The sequence below is a fragment of the Notamacropus eugenii genome, chromosome 1 (genome assembly GCF_028372415.1).
Source record: "Notamacropus eugenii isolate mMacEug1 chromosome 1, mMacEug1.pri_v2, whole genome shotgun sequence".
Taxonomy (NCBI): Eukaryota; Metazoa; Chordata; class Mammalia; order Diprotodontia; family Macropodidae; genus Notamacropus; species Notamacropus eugenii.
Window position 1 is genome coordinate 279,824,226 of NC_092872.1, and position 16,901 is coordinate 279,841,126.

General features: G+C 45.4%; 1 protein-coding gene and 1 long non-coding RNA gene across 12 annotated transcripts in view; both read right to left on the bottom strand.

The window, feature by feature from the left end:
* LOC140517585 (uncharacterized) overlaps nucleotides 1-16,895 on the bottom strand; it is a 37,990-nt gene extending 21,095 nt beyond the window's left edge. Inside the window, exon 1 of the long non-coding RNA XR_011971646.1 lies at nucleotides 7,193-16,895. This is a non-coding gene — a long non-coding RNA (uncharacterized lncRNA). The remainder of the gene's footprint in view (nucleotides 1-7,192) is intronic.
* The window catches only part of RNLS (renalase, FAD dependent amine oxidase), a 242,100-nt gene that overhangs the window by 216,931 nt on the left and 8,268 nt on the right, over nucleotides 1-16,901 (bottom strand). The gene's annotated exons all lie outside the window — the stretch shown is intronic.

A 16,901-nucleotide genomic window follows, 5' to 3' on the forward strand; every position in this document is an offset into this window, starting at 1 on the left:
CATATTTAACAGGAGGAGCAAGATGAACACATACAAGACAAATGCAGAGGAGAGAGACATTAGAGAGACATTACAGGGGAAGGAACTCAATTCTCACTAAATTAATCTTAAAAAAACCAAAATCAAAACCCTGTCCTGGTCATAAGGTTCCTCTTTCTTACCTAATAATCTTTGTTTTGAAATAAGCAATCCCAGAACTTACCAACAAATACAAAGACACTTTGGAATCTCTTCTCTGGAAGAGAAGTTCATCAGGAGGTAGGATTTTTATTCAACAACAAACTGTTGTACACAGTGGGCTCCAGGAGAGGACATGAATACAAGTATGCAAAAGGCTGGGGAAATTGTATATCTGGTCCAAGAAAGAGTTAGAGAAAGTGCTTTGGGAAATCAGGACACAAGGTCACTTCTGGCAGTTGGGATGGACCACCAGAGGTTTTGTGGAGGAGGCAACCCCTGGTCTGAGACCCTAATGCGGAGTTGGGAGTTGGAAGACAGAAATAGGAATGGTATGGCCAGGGGAGAGCCAAGAGCAAGGCAAGTAATTCAATCTGGCTGCCATACACACACTGTTTGAAAGGTGGGGCTGGATCCCAGAGAGCCTTGAATGTCAAGGTAAGCAGTTTGTACCTTTGGCAGTGAACATTTAAGCAAGGGAGGGAGAGAAGGGAAGCTGTCCATGAAGGCTGTGGGCGGAGAGGTTATTGCAACAGTGTAAGGAATGAGGATGTGAACTCTGGTGGGGGCCATGGGAATGGAACAGAAAGCATGGCTAGGCAAGCCATCGGGGAATTTCTGTCCAAATGCTTTTTGTTTTATCAAAATCTAGTGAGTCATTCTAGTCCAAAGCACTACTTGCTCATTTAAGAGGGCTCTTTTAAATGCACCCATTTCCCCAAGGCTGCTGGGTGAACAACCAAAATACACATAAACATTTAAATGAAATCCAGGGGCTTAACACAGCCTTAAAAAGAAAAAAAAAAAACCAAGGCAGATGACTTGAAATAGGAGCTATGGGGCCATCTCATGCTGTACATGGTGAAGATCTGACAGACCACAGGAGGCCATGTTGGGCTGAGCTTGGGAAGGAGGAGGAAGAGGGGACTGGGGAGCTCTGAGGTCAGAAACAAGATTTCTTTGGAGAAAAAGCTCTCCCTCCGTTTTTCCAAGGTCAATCTAACAGCTGCAAAAGCAGAAAAGTGAGAGAACCCCTAAAGTTAACTGCATCCCTAAAACACGTTTTTATAGACTGAAGTCACTACCCTCAATGGTGTACTCACCAAGCTGCAAATGAAAAGTTGCAACTGATTTGCAAAAGGAGCTTTTCAGGGTCTACTCTCAACTCCTGTTTCTGATCCGCCAAACTGCGCTTCAGGGGAGCCAAGATCTCATCAATGTGAGCTCTATAATAGAAATCAGACACCCTCCATAGCTTCAATGACAGATCCATGGCTCATAGAGCTAGAATCTACTCTAACCCAACCATCTCACCTGACAGGTGGGGAGACTGAGGCCCTTCCCCAAGGTCACACAGTGGGTACCTAAACCCAGGCCTTCCAACTGAGGAGCCAGTGTTCTCTGCAGCAGACCATGAGATGGAGCTCTGATCTTGTCAGCGGGGAAGGATCCCTCCAATAGTGTAAATTCAGAATCTGTCCACACCTCTCATTCCAGGTAACTCCTGCCCAGATGATCCTGCAAATCCTCCAATGGGGAAGGGAGGGAGGAAAGGCAGGACGTGTGGGGGTCTTTGTGGACCATCAGTTAACGCCCACTCCACTACAGGAGCATCATTCAGTTTTTCCACGATATCTTTTTAGATCATTTTGTCTTTCAATTTGTTGCTGGAAACATGCTATAGTCTGTTTACCCTGAACATATAGCTCTTGGCTGCCCTCTGAGTGATCCATAATTTTGTTTCCTTGGAGACTGGATATGTTATGATTTGAAGCCATCACTGAAGAATACTGCTGTCAAAGAGGTTGTTTCAGGGAGCAGCTCAGCCTTATTGAGAGCCTGTGTTGTCATCTGCGTGCGAAGGAGCCTTCCAGCTTCCTCCCGCTGGACTCCTGGCCCTGCTCACACTTTGTCTGCAGGGTCTGTCCAGGACCTACATCCTGATACCAACTCTCTGGGCTGTCCGGGCACCTATGGCAGGAGAAGGGGACAAGGCATGCTCTACAACAGGGAACTCCCAGACACAGAAATTCCCTCTACCTGTCAGTTCTCTGTGCACTTCCCAGTTGACTGAGGGAGGCCAAGAGCTTTGGAGGGTTTGGGGACTTGTCTGGAGGTGTCAGAGGTCACTGTGCTGTTACACCTGTCCAGAAAAACTGGGCTATGCTGAAAACAACGCAAACAAAAGACCTAGACTTAAAATCTGAATTTGGGTGGTATTTCCCCTTATGCTATTTCAGTGACAGATCTGGGGAAATGCTAGCATTTTAAATGGCATCCATCACACTATCAGCAAGCACTTATTAAACCCCTCTGTGTGCCAGGACCTGGGCTGGGGGCTGGGAGGCCCATTTCCACCTCCAGGAGCTAACACTCTGATATGAGAAACAGGAATATCCAGGTGGGGCAGGCAGAGAGCAGACCAAGAGCATGAGTGTGAAGCCCCTTCCAGCTGCCCCAGGACAACAGGCTAAGGATACACCCTTCCTGGTGGTGCAGAGCCAAGGCTGGGCCTGGAGTCAGGAAGACCCAAGTTCCAATCCAGGCTCAGACTCTAGAAGCTGGCTGGGTGACACTGGGTGTGCAGCCTAATCCCTTTTGCCCATTTCCTCATCTATAAAATAGTAACAACAGTACCCGTCTCAAAGATTTGTTGTGAAGATGAAATGAAATAACATTTGAAAAGTACTAAGCAGTGGCTGGCAGGCAGTAGGCCCCATAATAACTAAATGCTATTACTTATTTGTTTATACATCTATTTCTCCACTCTGACCTTTGCCCTGCTCTACAGATACCAAAATAATCTTACTATGGAAGGGTCTGAAGCTATTCTGTACCCTCTGTAGCTCCTCATCACCCAAGGCTACGGTATAAACTGCTGATCCTTTCATTTGAGGACCCCCTTCCCCCAATCTATTTTCCCAGCCTTATTTCTTCTAGCCAAGCTATTGCCTGACCTTGCCTGCTCTCTTATCTTCTCTCATTGGTGGAGGCCATCCTCAGTAATGTGCCCCCTCCTGCTGCAATCCTTGTCTTCCTTCAAAGGTCATCTGAGGTACAACCTATTCCAAGAAGCTCTTCCTGACCCTATAAACAAAGATTAAGGATATGGACAGGGACTACACCCATGCTATCCCTGGAAGAGGGAACTTCCAAGAGTGGAAACTCCCTCCAACAGTGCAGGTGGCCAACATCTTCCTGAAATTTAGTCTCAGAGAGCTATCTAGCAGCCTAAGATGGGGATGGATTTGCCTAGGGTGGCAGAGCCATATACATAAAGGGAGGAACTTGAAGGCTTTTCCTGGCTCCCAGGCCAACCTGCTTGTTACACTGCTGCCTCAGGTGGATTTTTTGACAGTGATTTATCACAATAAGTCACTGACATCCCCTATCACGCTGTTGCTTTTTACCTTTCTACTTATGGTGCCTTCATGTTCTGAGCCCTTCAGAAGGTTATGGAAATGAAATGACTTTATAAAGATTTACCACAAATAGGTCACTGGCAGAATAATGTCAGGAAGTGGAGACTGAGACTTTCACAGCTGGTCAGTATGTCCTGACATGAAGAAGAACTTCACCAATGCGACAGGACTGAAGACAAATTAGCTTCCACAGAAAGAGCCAGGGAGAAGCAGGGTAGCAGAGTGGGCAGGAAGGAGATCTGGCAGGCCTCAACACCTATATGCATGTCTTGCATTGGATCGATACTGAGCATGCGATCCTGGATGAATCCCTTAACCTCTCAGTGTAAGATGACAAACTCCTGAGCCACCCGCTCTCTCAGGAAGCATTTATTTAGGGTTTACTCTGTGTCAGGCACTGTGCCAAATGTGGGGAATACAAATGGAAGCAGAAAGAAGGATAGTCCCTGCCTGCCCCGGGGGAGGTCCTGTGCTAACAAGGTAGACAACATGTAAGCAATTGGCTACCTAACAAGCTAGAGAAGGTGATCTGGGCAGAGAAGAAAGGCCTCCTGAAGAAGGTAGGTTTAAAATGAATTCTGAAACCAGGAATGAAGAGGCTGAAATGAGCAGGCAGGGCATTCTAGGAATAGGAGTGGACTGAGTTATGAGACAGCTAGAAATGGAGGAAGGGACCAGGTCTGGAAGGACTTTGAATGCCAAAGCCATGCCAGAGATCCTGGGGAGTCCCTGGGACATTCTGAGTCAGGCCCTGAATGGCTGGCAGGCAGCACTGTCTTTGAGACCCAGAGAGCCAGGGATGAGGAGCAAAAGCTGATGTTGGTGCCCTACTGGAGTCCGCCGTGAGGATCCTGTCATTCCCTTCTGTCTTTACAATCCAAGGAAAGACGTGACTGAAGCAACAACAGCACTACCAAGAGATGAGTATGGGGCAGCCATGGTCACTGTCACTGGTGGCCAGGTCCAGAGCCCCCTGGAAGCAGCTCTTCAAGATGTATTTGTTCAAATCCCATAAAGAGAAAGACAAGGAAGAGACTCTGCCAAACAGAGTATTGGGGGACAAAACAAGATGGAAAAGTTAAGAAACTCTGGACTCGCTCCCCAGAGCCCAGTGCTGCAGCCAGCTGGGGAACAAGGGGCTCTTCGTAGGCCACTAAACCTCAGTTTCCTCATCTGCAAAACATGGCTAAAAATACTTGTACTATCTCCCTCAAAGTATCCTGTAGAGGTTCAACCCAAGAGGGATTTAGAGTTACTTCGCTGCCTAAATGCTTTCTGCTCCCATTAGATGCCCCTCAAACATGGCACCCCCAAGCCCAGGCTCCTGTGGGCATCACTGTCTGTTCCTGGAAGGCATGAGCCCCATCCTAGTCAGGCTCCAAGTCAAGGCCAGGGCCTCTTGCTTTGCCAACCACTACTGCCCACAGAGTCTCTGCCCTTTTTAAACTCCAGTCAACGCAAAAATGACTAACACAACAAAGAGCGTCAGCACAATGGCAGAATCCAGGCTAAGACTTCAAAAACAGCCATATAGGAAACCAAAAAGGGATAGAAAGAAAAAATACAACTGAAAATATTAACAAAATACATCAGGTACTTATGAGTTGAATTATTAAGGTATGAAGAGAATTTATATAAACACAACTACAAAATAATTTTCATGGCTATAAAGAAAGATCCCTGAGAAGAGTGAGTGTTTATGTCTAATACAATAATACAATTTTTATTATATCTATGTATCATCATCGTTAAAATGATACTATTTAGCAATATACCAATAAAACTGCCAAAGGGATACTTAACTGAATTAGACAAAATAAAATAAAACTTAATATGGAACAAAAGGTCAAGGATATCTAAGAAAATAACAGAAAAAAGAGGAATAGGGGGTGTTAATAGCTAACATTTATATAGCCCCAAATATGTGCCAAGCACTGTGTTAAGCAATTTACAACTATTACCTCATTTGATCCTCATAACAACTCTGTGAGGTGTGTGCTATTATCGCTATCTTACAGGTGAAGAAACTGATGCAGAGGTTAAGTGACTTGCCCATTTGTAAGGGTCTAAGGCTGCATTTGAACTTGGGTCTTCCTGACTCCAGATCTAGCACTCTATGTCTGTGCTACTCCTATTAAGTATTAGTATTATCAGACCTCAAAATATACTATAAAGTAGTAACAATCAAAACTATTTTGTACTAGGTAAAAAATAGAAGAGTCTCTCTAGGGAATAGATGAGTCAAGCAAGGCTTAGAAGGAAATGGGACCAGCAGCTCACTCTTGGATTGGCCAACTGGCACAAAGCATTGAGAAATCTTTCTTGGGGCAGTATTAGGTGAGAAAGGGAGCTTAGTGCCCCACCCTGTCTTATCAGCAAATTCCAAATGGAGGAGGAAGGTAAATATTAAAAAGTCATGCTGTTAAAAAGTTAGAGGAAAACAATTGAATCTCTCACAACTGTGGACAGGGGATGAATCTGGCACAAAAGATTAAACTACTCTGTAATTTTTTTAAAAAAATGCTTTGCACAAATAAACTAGATGCATCTCCAATAAAAAGCTATGAACTACGGAAACATTTTAGATAAATCATCTCTGATAAAAATCCACCATTCAAAATCTCTAGGGAACTGATCTAAATCTGTAAGATTGAGAGCCATTCCCCACTAGCTAAGTGATCAAAAAGATGAATAAACACCTCTTCTAAAATGAAGAAATACGAGCCATTAACATCTAAAAGTGATCAAAACCACTAGAAATCTGAGATGCAAATTACCGCAACTTACAGGTCAGACCTTACACCCATGAAATTGTCTGATACCAAAAGAAAAAGAAAAAAACAAAAGTGGCAAGGAACACAGGAAAACAAAGGTTACAAAGGGTACTCATTACTGGTGGAGCTGAAAAACTATCTAACCATTTAAAAAAATAATTTGAAATTATACAAGAACATGTCGGAAAAGATGTAGTAATATTGTCTGACACGTAGTACTTTAATAAATACTTTGGCTGACTCATAAGAAATGACCTATTTGCATGAAAATATTAATAGAGGGATTATTCATAACAGCAAACAGTTTGAAACAATCTCCATGTCCAATGACTGGGTAATAGCTGAACAAAGTTCAGCGTAGGAAATACACTGCAACATTACTGTCAAATGATGACTATGCAGAACTCAAAGAAATGTGAGAAGCCAGGCGATGCGGTGCAGCGGAAAGAACACAGGACATGGGGTCAGAGAACTAAACCAGCTCTGCAACTTGCTACCTATGAGACCTTGGACTAATTCAGTTGCTCCAGGACTCAGTTTCCTCACATGTCAAAGGAAAGGGCTAAACTGGAGGACTTACTCTACATTTATTATTGTATGAGGTGAGTAAAGTGAATAAGGGAGAGCCAAAAAAACCGTATTTACAATTACTACCACGACAGAAATTGAGACTAATTTAAATGGCAACACAACCCAGGAAAAGCTGATGCTAAGTCATAAAGCACAGAGTCCTTCTTTTATTAAAAAAAAACAAAACAACTGCTGACGTGTAAAATGACATTTGTGATCATGTGCATCTTTCTTTTCCTTTTTTCTCACCTTTATCAATGGCTGCTCCAACCTCTCCACTTGATGCCCTGCACTCTTCCTCATGGCTCTCCTCACAGCAGGTGACTTGTCATGCCCCACGCCCGCATCATTCTCTTCCACATCACAGTCAAAGCCCCTCTTCTCTCCCCCTTGGTTCAAGTTTTCTCTTTGTAAAAGCCAACCTTCATATTATGGGTGAGAAAACTGAGGCCCAGAGAGATCACATAGCTATGTAAAGCAGCAAAAGCATCCTAAGCTGGTTTCACTGTCGTGTCCCCTTTCTTAAAAACTCAGAGTTGTTTCTTTTGAGCAACATAGTCAGTCCTCATAGGGACACACTGCTTAGTTGCAGACCTGAAGCCCATTTCCACCTCAAATTCTTATTGATATCATCAAGCACTCTGCTTAGAGACATACAGAAGATGGCCTTTATATGGCAGTGAGCAGGGATATCTTAAGTGCTAAAGGCATAGAATATAGCATTTGCCATAGGTGTTCACTGTATTGGGGTGAAGAAATAGGAATATGACATCCAGGGGTTAACAAACTGTGTCATAAATGGGTTTTCCTGTACTTTCTGAACATAAACATAACCTCTGTTTACTCTCACTGAGCAAGAGTTGACAAAGACCTTTTAAACAATGAACATCCTCCCCTTCTCCCCCAAAAAAGCCCTTCTTCAGGGAAAATGTGAATCTGCCAGAGTTTGGAGAAAGCCCAGCTCTGTTCAAAGGGCCCACTTTCACATTAACTACACATCATTTCATGTCAGAGGTAGAAGGGTGATGGACAGAGAAGAGACCAGAGACACAGGGAGACAATGAGAAAGGCTAAACAAAATAGCAGCACCACCCTTTAAGACCCTGGGACCTAGTGATTTGTTCCAAGTATAGTAAGATCCTTGAAAAACATCAGAACTGAATCATAGAACCTAAAGTTAGAAAGGATCTTAGATAACTGTAGGAAATGTAGACTCAAAAATCTATATTCAAAAACTGATTGTCTGAAATAAAACAAAAAAACCCAAAAAATTCAATTCAACATTTTCTTTATTGAACATCTACTAAATGCAAGTCATTATGTTATATATAAAACAAAAATGGAACAGTTTCTGCCTTCCAGGGGCTTGTACTTTATTGGACAATATCACACACATACTGAAAAGGAAGTCAGTGAAGGTTTTTGAGCAGGGGTGTGACACAGCAAGACCTATGTCCCAAGAAAATGATTTGAGCCACTATGTGAAGGATGGATTGGAAAAGGGACTGCCTAGAAGCTGGGCAGCCAATTGAGGAAGGTATTGCAAGAGTCCACGTGTGAGCTAATAAGGGCTTCAACTGAAGGATAAGGAAGGAAGGTGACTGACCCAACAAGGAAGGAGGAGGGAGAAGGTCCATCCTCAAGGTTATGAACCCAGGTGACCAAGAGGACAGTTCAACACCAGTCTCTTCAAGGCTGGCAATGTTCCTTTTCAGAATTTCTATGCCCAGACCCTTGCTCTGTGCCTGGCACTTCATAGATACTTGTTGATCAATGAATTAAGCTTAGCTTCCCTTCAGAAGTCACCCTAAAACAAATTTGGTATGTAGACAAAGCCACTAGAGTCCAAAAATTGCAGGAAGTGAACCTACAATTAGTCTGGCAAACAGAAGCAAACCTACTAAATTCTTCCTATGTGGTAGATGTGAGCTATTGGATCTCAGAGATCAGTGTTTGCCATCAGAGATGGATTAGCAAGGGGAAGGTGATTGGAAAATTCTCCTTGGAGCAGGGGCTCTCAACTTACCATCCATGACTGTAGTTTTTTAAAACTGTTCTAATAACTATCTCAACATGATTCATTTCCTTTGCAATCCTATGTATTTTATTTTAGGCATTTAAAACCATTATTCTGAGAAGGGTTGTAGAGGCTTTACCATATTGTGCCATAGGGGTCCAGGACACAAAAAAGGAATAAGGCCTCATGTAGATGAACTTCTACTTGCTTGTGGCTCACCTGAACAAAGGAGATGCTAGAGAAGAGTGAGGTCAGGGCACAATACAAAAAGGCCACACCAGGCCATGGATGCTTGCCACCATAGTGTAGAAGACTTACAGACTACATACTCCCTTCAAACTGTTTTGTAGGTCTAGATGAGCCCCCAAAACTACATATTTTCCAGGGATCTGATCTGGACTTTGGGGAAATGGAACCATCTAGTCTTAGACTTGAATACAGGGATAGAGATGGTAATGTTTAGATTTCCACTACTGCCATCACAGCTGTCATTTTTCAAGAACTACTAAAATGTACAGTTTTTTCTTCTTTCATATTTAATCTAAAGAAGTCCAATTAGATATGAAAGGGGAGGGATGATTCAACCTCTGGTCTAAGCTTACTGTTGGGTAGTTGGCTCACATGGACATTATGTTTGTCCACATTTCTGACTTTGCCTCTCTCAGTATGACTGCTCCAAAAAGGATTTCCCAATGGTCTGAATCTTTTTTGCTCCTCTTAGATCCTTCACTGGTATTTTATATTTCTAGTCAATCATTATTTAAAAATAATAATACCTTCTGACCTTTGGGGGGGGGTCAGCTTCCCTCCTCCCTCCTCTCCCAGATTCTTCTGTTTAGCTCAAAACTGATAGACGTCTCCCAGAATTATGGAGTGCTCGATTCACAAGATCTCAAGAATCATCCTGTCCATCTGAAATGGCATCTCGTTGAAGCCTCTCCTGCCCCTGGCTGCTAGTGCTGCCCTCAGCTCACCCATATCAAACACGCAGGGCTCAGCTCTGAGCCGGCCCTCTGGAAGAGGCCTCCCCATGTGCAGCAAGTGCTTTCCTGTTGGTAAGCACTCATTCAGCCTGCTTCTATCTTATTTGAACCTAGCTCTTCTTACATTGTCCCTTCTATTAGACCATGAGGTCCTCGATGGCAGAAACCACCTTTTTACCTTTCTCATTATTCCCCGTGTCTAGTACAGTGCCTGGCACCTAGTGGGCATTTAATAAATGCATGTTGGTGGACTGAGATACCAAAAGATCTCCAAGGCCCCTTGTCCTGTGAAAGGCGGCTAGGACTTGTGGGGACAAAGTCAACATCCCTTTAAGCCACTAGATGGCAGTGATGGTCCACGCCTCTTGACCCCCAGTCTAAAAGAGGACTGCTTTAATCTTAAGAAGGAGGCCTGTGGCAGACCATTTTTTCATAGACCTATGAGGCCTGAAAGGTCTCTGAAAAAGGAAAATCTAGCTTACCCTTCACTTTTAGGTGGGGTGATGGGGTCATTTAACGTGGAAACATGGCCCCCTCTAGGGCTAAGACCAAGAAACTGGGCCTGGCCCCTCAGGGTAGTCCAACCAAGCTAGTCACTCCCAAGACTGCTGGCTCAGGGCCAACATATCAACCCTCCATCAGGACAAGATCTTAGGCCCAGAGACAGTATCTTGACCCCAATCAAATTCTAAAATTATGGCTGGAAATACCATATTTCAGTGAGAAGTGAGTGTAAAAAAGAAAGAATTTTCCCAGTGAGTTTCATAGATGCCTTGAAATCTAAGTCCATGGATCCCAAGTTGAGCTCCTAGTATACAGGAAGCCTTGCTTGCTACACAAGAACAGAGGTCAGGGCAGCTTTCCTAGCCTGTCTAGCGTGGAGGCCTCAAGAAGCACAGAGTGACCCTTGGGAGTGGCCTCGGCCTGCTGGGAGCTGGGCTCCCCCAAACCCAAATGCCGGGACATGAACATCAGCTCTGACCCTTCTCTTCTGGACACCTAGAGGTCTAGGCGAGAGTGTATCTATACCTTGGTGCTATGTCTTTGAAGTAACAACCCTGTGAAAAAGCTCAATGGCCCAGGGGCCTACTGACAGACCCCTAACTACGGGAGGGGAGAGGGAGGAACAAGAAAAACACCCTGAGGAGCAGACAAAGCAGCCACCTCTGGCACAGGGAGTGGGAGTCTGCCAAGCTACACAGGCCAATACAAGGTACCTCCAGGGGGAGAATCCCAGTAGCCATGTGTGAGATCAAGGAGAGCCTCATGGGGGAGGAGGCTTTGGGGTATGCTCTGAAGGAAGCTGGTGGTTGTAAGAAGCACAGTGAGGAGGGAAGAAAGCAAGCTGGTTGGGAGGAGGGTGCTACAAAGACAAGAAGGGGAAGGAAAAGTGAGGACGGAGGAGGCTGATGTCAACATCACCAAGCAGAAGTGAGACAGCATCTGCCCTTGAGGTCTAGCTGGAGGAAACAATGTGTGCACAGGCAGATACAATACAACTTGAGAGGCCAATCTCCTGAGCAGCTCGAGGGATTTAGAAAAACTTCCTGTAGAGGGATGAGCCAGGAGAAAGCCCAGTGTTGGAGCAAAGGGAGCCCTGGCACTTTCTGCAGGAGAAGGAAGGGTTTGAAAACTGAGCTCCTGCCTAAGGACAGACACTGGAGGTTTCTGAAAACAATGCCAGCCCTGTCCTTGCCCTTCCTTCCCCTTACCCAGACCAGCATCCGACCCATCCTATGGCTCCCCCGGGGGAAGCACAAGAGGAAGCCCCTCTACAGCTTGACCTTTCATTGGTATTTTCCAGAGAGGAATGACCAGTAGCTTGCCAGGGCACGGGAACACTCCCTATGAGATCCCCATTGGGAGCCCCTGGCTGAGTTAGGCTGAAGTGGTGGAATCTGGAGAGCTCCATCTGGAGTCTACCCTGAAGTCAGGAAAGGGAAAAGGGCTTTACTCACAAACAAAGGCACCCAAGGAATTCCAAGTTCCTCTGAACAAGGGACCACTCCAGCTGGTCCACATTACACATAGCATGGGTGCCTCAGCCTCTGTAAACAGCTGATGTTCATTCTGAAGCCAAATTTTATCTCCAGGCCTAGGAAAGAGGGCCTCCGTTCTGGGCCGGTCACAGGTCATTAGACGGACTACAGGAATTAACAGAGGGTGTGGAATCAGAAGTCCCATTCAAAGGAGTGCTGACCACAATACTCCACTACCTCTTGGGTAGATAGCCTGGCTAGGATCTAGCTCATCCCTCACACCCAAACAGGGGCTGCCTCCTGGCCCGGCCTGGCTAGAGAACCTTGACAGAGAAGGATGGTCCCAGCATTCCCCAAGGGTGATGAACTGGTCCAAAGAGTACCACCAGCTCATCCCAAAGTCTCTGCATACAGACAGGGAAGACAGGATTGTGATGTGAATGGAGCACTGGCCCTGGAGTCAGATGACTTGTTTCAGATCCTCACGAGGTCTGTGAACTTGGAGATGTTCCCGGAGATGACCCTCAACTACATTTAAACTTACAGTTTAAATCCATGATCGTACATCTTGCGATAGTTGAAGTACATAACAAAATCCTTAGATGGTCACAATCCTAGCCAGCACCTCAGACACATGCTGCCCTGTTAAAGGCAGAAGTGGGGCCAACCAGTGCCCACTGTGCTTGGACTGTGGGGGTCCAGGCTACCTTGTACCCTGATCCCTGATGCAAGGCCAAAGAATGATTGGTTCCCTTGGGCTCCTGATGGGAAAATGTATGTAATCAAATGAAAGCCACTGCCTTGGGTGTCTCTACCTTGGAAACAGTTAATAAACACAGGCTGTCCCCAAGATACAGGGCTTATTAAAGTTCATTTGTTAGTCAGTTCTTGGCTCTTAGAATGCACTTTTCCATTGAAATGTTATTATACGTGGTGGTTAGGTTTCTGAGCCATGCCACAAAGGCCCGTCTGGCCTGTAATGTGGTTGAACTACTATATTATACTATTATTACAATGGACCTTAACCACCATTAAGAATAATGCTTCTAAAGGGAAAATGTATCTGGAGCTCTATCTCAGTGGCTAAGAGCCCATCCCCCTTCCTCCAGGAACCCCAGAAATGGGACCAGGGACCCCCTGCTCCCAATTCCTGCACCAAGCCCCAACATCAAGGGCCACATTCCTTAGACTCCAGAGGTAGTAAAAAGGGCAAAAGCCAGGAGGCCGAGGTGTCACCTTCCTTCTAGATCTGGATCTGGGGGGAGGCGGGGCTTGAGCCTCCATGGGATGCCTCGCTGGGGCAGTCACCTCAACAGGATTTTTGAATCAGAGATTGCCCAATCTGAGACTAAATCACATTCATGGTCCATGTCAATTAAACACAATATATGATCTATAAACACTGGATCATAACCTAAGTATTCATTTACTAGACAGGTGGAAGATGCCTAAAGACAGAGAAGGAAATCATTCAGAACAATGGAGAATCCATATTCAAATATATGTTTATAACAAAAGTAATTTATAGAATTACAAAGACAATTTAAAATCATTTCATTATTTCAAATTTGTGATGTTCCAAAGTTTTAATACTGTTTTCATATTCCTTTAATGTTTATATTGTATATACAGTATATGATATTGCATATATAGTATATAACACTGTATATGCTATATACTGCACATTGTATATAATAATGTATATATTCTGTGCGTAAATGTTATGTGTTTATATATACACATATGTATGTGTGTATGTATATTCTATAGTGTTGTGTTGTGAGTGCATACAAATGTAAACATTAAAGGACTATCAAACATCATTAAAGCCTTTGGAACATCACTGCAATTACAAACGATGGAACAGTTCAACACTGTCTGATCACAAGTGTTCAGCAAGACACCACTTAAATAGAAGAGCCAGCGACCCTCCCAGGAGCCTAGGAGGTGGGCCCATGGGGTCTCTCCTCCATTTCTTTCTCTCTGACCAATCTAGATTTCTCCTGGATGAATCAGGACATTTCTGGGGCTGGTAGCACATAGTGTTTCTCTCACTACACCTGCTCAGGGAATGTCTCTTCTGTTCCCTGAATGAGATGTGATTCACTATGTAATAATACTGTTCAAAATGAGTATTCCTACGGCTGCTATGCTTTTTGCAGTCAGTCAATAAACGTTTGTTAAGCACCTACTCCACACCAAGTCCTGCACTAAGCACTGAGAATAAAGAAAGAAGTACAAAACAGTCCTGGCCCTCAAGAAACTCACGTTCTAACAGGGGAGACAATGTGCAAACAAACAGACACAAAGCTACCTACACACAAGACACGTGTTGTTGTTTTGTTGTTTCAGTCACATCTGACTCTTCATGACCCAATTTGGGATTTTCTTGGCAGAGAGATATTGGAGAGGTTTGGCATTTCCTTCTCCAGGTCATTTTATAGAGGGGGAACCTGAATAGGATGAAGTGATTTGCCCAGGGTCACATAGTTAGTAAATGAGTGTCTCAGGCTGGTTCTGTACTCAAGTCTTTCTGACTCCAGATCCAGCACTCTGTGTGCCATGGAGCCACCTTTCTGCCCACCTGGCTCATACTGAGTGCTTAATAATTGCTGAGTGAGTGACTACACAGTACTAGGTGATTTACCAAACAATGCCACTTCAGTACCATCTCTCATTTCATGACCTTCCAATGTCCGGCTCTCTAAAGCTTCAGTGGTCTGCAGACAGATGTTGGTGGGTCAGCAAACCACTGCCTGGGCACATCCTAGAACCATGAGAAGCAGTGAGCATACCACAGATGGCCCAACTACCATCCTCACCCTTCAGGAGCTCACTCTCCAATGGAGGAGATGGTGCACAAACAACATGGAGCTTTGGTTGTTTAAAAAAAACCAACAAAGGACACATGTGGCACTGTCTAGAGTCTGGGGTGAGGCAAGGGTGCTGCCCTCAAGGGCTGAGAGGGGGAACAGTGAACACAGTGACCCAACCCCGAGAACTCGGAAGGGACTAGGGCCGGCCTCAAGCTGCTGGCCTTGACCAAGTGCTTTGGCCACACCTGGCAATGGGCTGGGCCTAGACTGAAGGAGCAAGTGAGCACAGCCTCCAGCTGCAGGGAGACCTTCCTCATGGGAGATGCAGTTACAGCAGCAGGTGTGATCAGCACTGGACCTGGTCCGCAGCAGGAGCTCAAGAAACATTTGGCAACCACATGACAACTGAGACACCCAAAGGGGAGATACAAGGCTAGGGGCTATGTGGTGGGACCATGTGGTGGGACCATCAGTGATTCAGGAGGGCCCAAAGGCAGGGGCCATCTGACAGTGAGCAAGCAGCCTGGACAGGTGTGCTCTGCTGAGAACTGCCAGGGTACAAGGCAGGGACAGCTTCTGAGCCTGTCTTGATCCTCCATGGACATCACAGGGTCCTTCCTGACAGGGTCCCCCTTCCTGGTGACACAAACACACACACACACACACACTCACACACACTCAAACACATTCACACATACACTCACACACATATATGAAGCACACACTTCTTTTGGCAGAGAGGTAGGGGACAAGAGGTGGGCACAACAGCACTGGTTGGTTGAGAGGATCAAATGAGACAAGGTCTGAAAAGAATTTGTGACTCTTCCTACCGTTCTCTAAATGTGACTGCTGTTAGGAAAGGCGCAGGAGGCAGACGCCCAGCACGGGAGGTTTTGAAGACGTCAGCACAAATGTCCGCTCAATGTCCACAACTCCATATAAAACTGTCCCCAGTCCCACACAGATACCAGAGAGAAGGGCCTGGGTGCTGGGTCCAGAAGCAGGCATGGGCCAGTGGCCCTGAGGGGCAGGAGCCAGGGGTAACCTATGCTTCTGTCATGCAGGCAGAGCCATGAGAGGCACTCAGCCTAAAGGACCCACTGGGCCGACTCTCTGTTCTGTAATCATCCCTGAGGCTGCCCCTGTGACCACTACTTCTGGGGAAAGCCTTATATTTATGTTATAAAAAGGTTAGTTCACCATGACCCTGGAGTTACTCAACTGTGTGCACGTCACCTAGACCAATACCCCAAAGCATCAAAGAAACAGCAACAGACCCTTCGCACAGAACTTTCTGGAGCAGCTTTGGGGGGCCCAATCCTGGAAAGCAAGAGTCATCCTGCTAACCAAAGGATGGTCTAAGACAGTAACAGAACACGGCGGCACCACAATAAATGAAGATGTGGCCAGTTTCAGCCCAAGCTGGGTAAACCTCTAAGACAAAAATGCAGAGTCCAGGGAGCAGAACTAGGAAAACAGTTTATACGCCATCTACCCTGCAGGAGAAACCATCTGGGGAGCCCCACACACCAGACAACAGGCCCCTAGGCCTCAAGAGGGGACCTACCACTCACTGCCACTCACACAACTGAGGACGAATCTAAAATGACGAGAGACACGCAAGTTCATGCACAGCCAACGTGGGAAGTGCTATTGCCGGATAAGGCGTGTTTATGATGTAACTTTTGTTGGAGCTGGGTTGGCTATTTTTTACATGGTTGAGCTGACGGAGATAGTGGTAGGGACAGGTTGCAAATGTGAAAAAACATAGATTCATTTCAAGTTACTGTTTGCCACTGGTGCAAGAACAGAGGGAGTCAATGATCTGATGTGCCTGGCATGAGCGGCCTCTGCCAGCCCATAGTGGCTCCAGCACAGCCAAGTCAGATGCTCTAGGCATGGAGAATTCCCCTCATCTTTGAGGCAAGAACATGGCCAATCAATCATGAATGTGGATTTATGACACACAAGGGGACCAAGGAAAGGACACTACACTGTTTTTGGTTGTGCTGTTTGGCTCCAGAAACAAAATGAGATACTACAATGGATCAGGGATGTTTGAGGTGCACAAGCAAGTCTGCTGCTGGGACCAGGAGCTGGATCTCCCCTTAGCTCTACTGGAAGAAGTCAAAGAGCTCAAAGGAAATTTTGGAAGAGACTTAC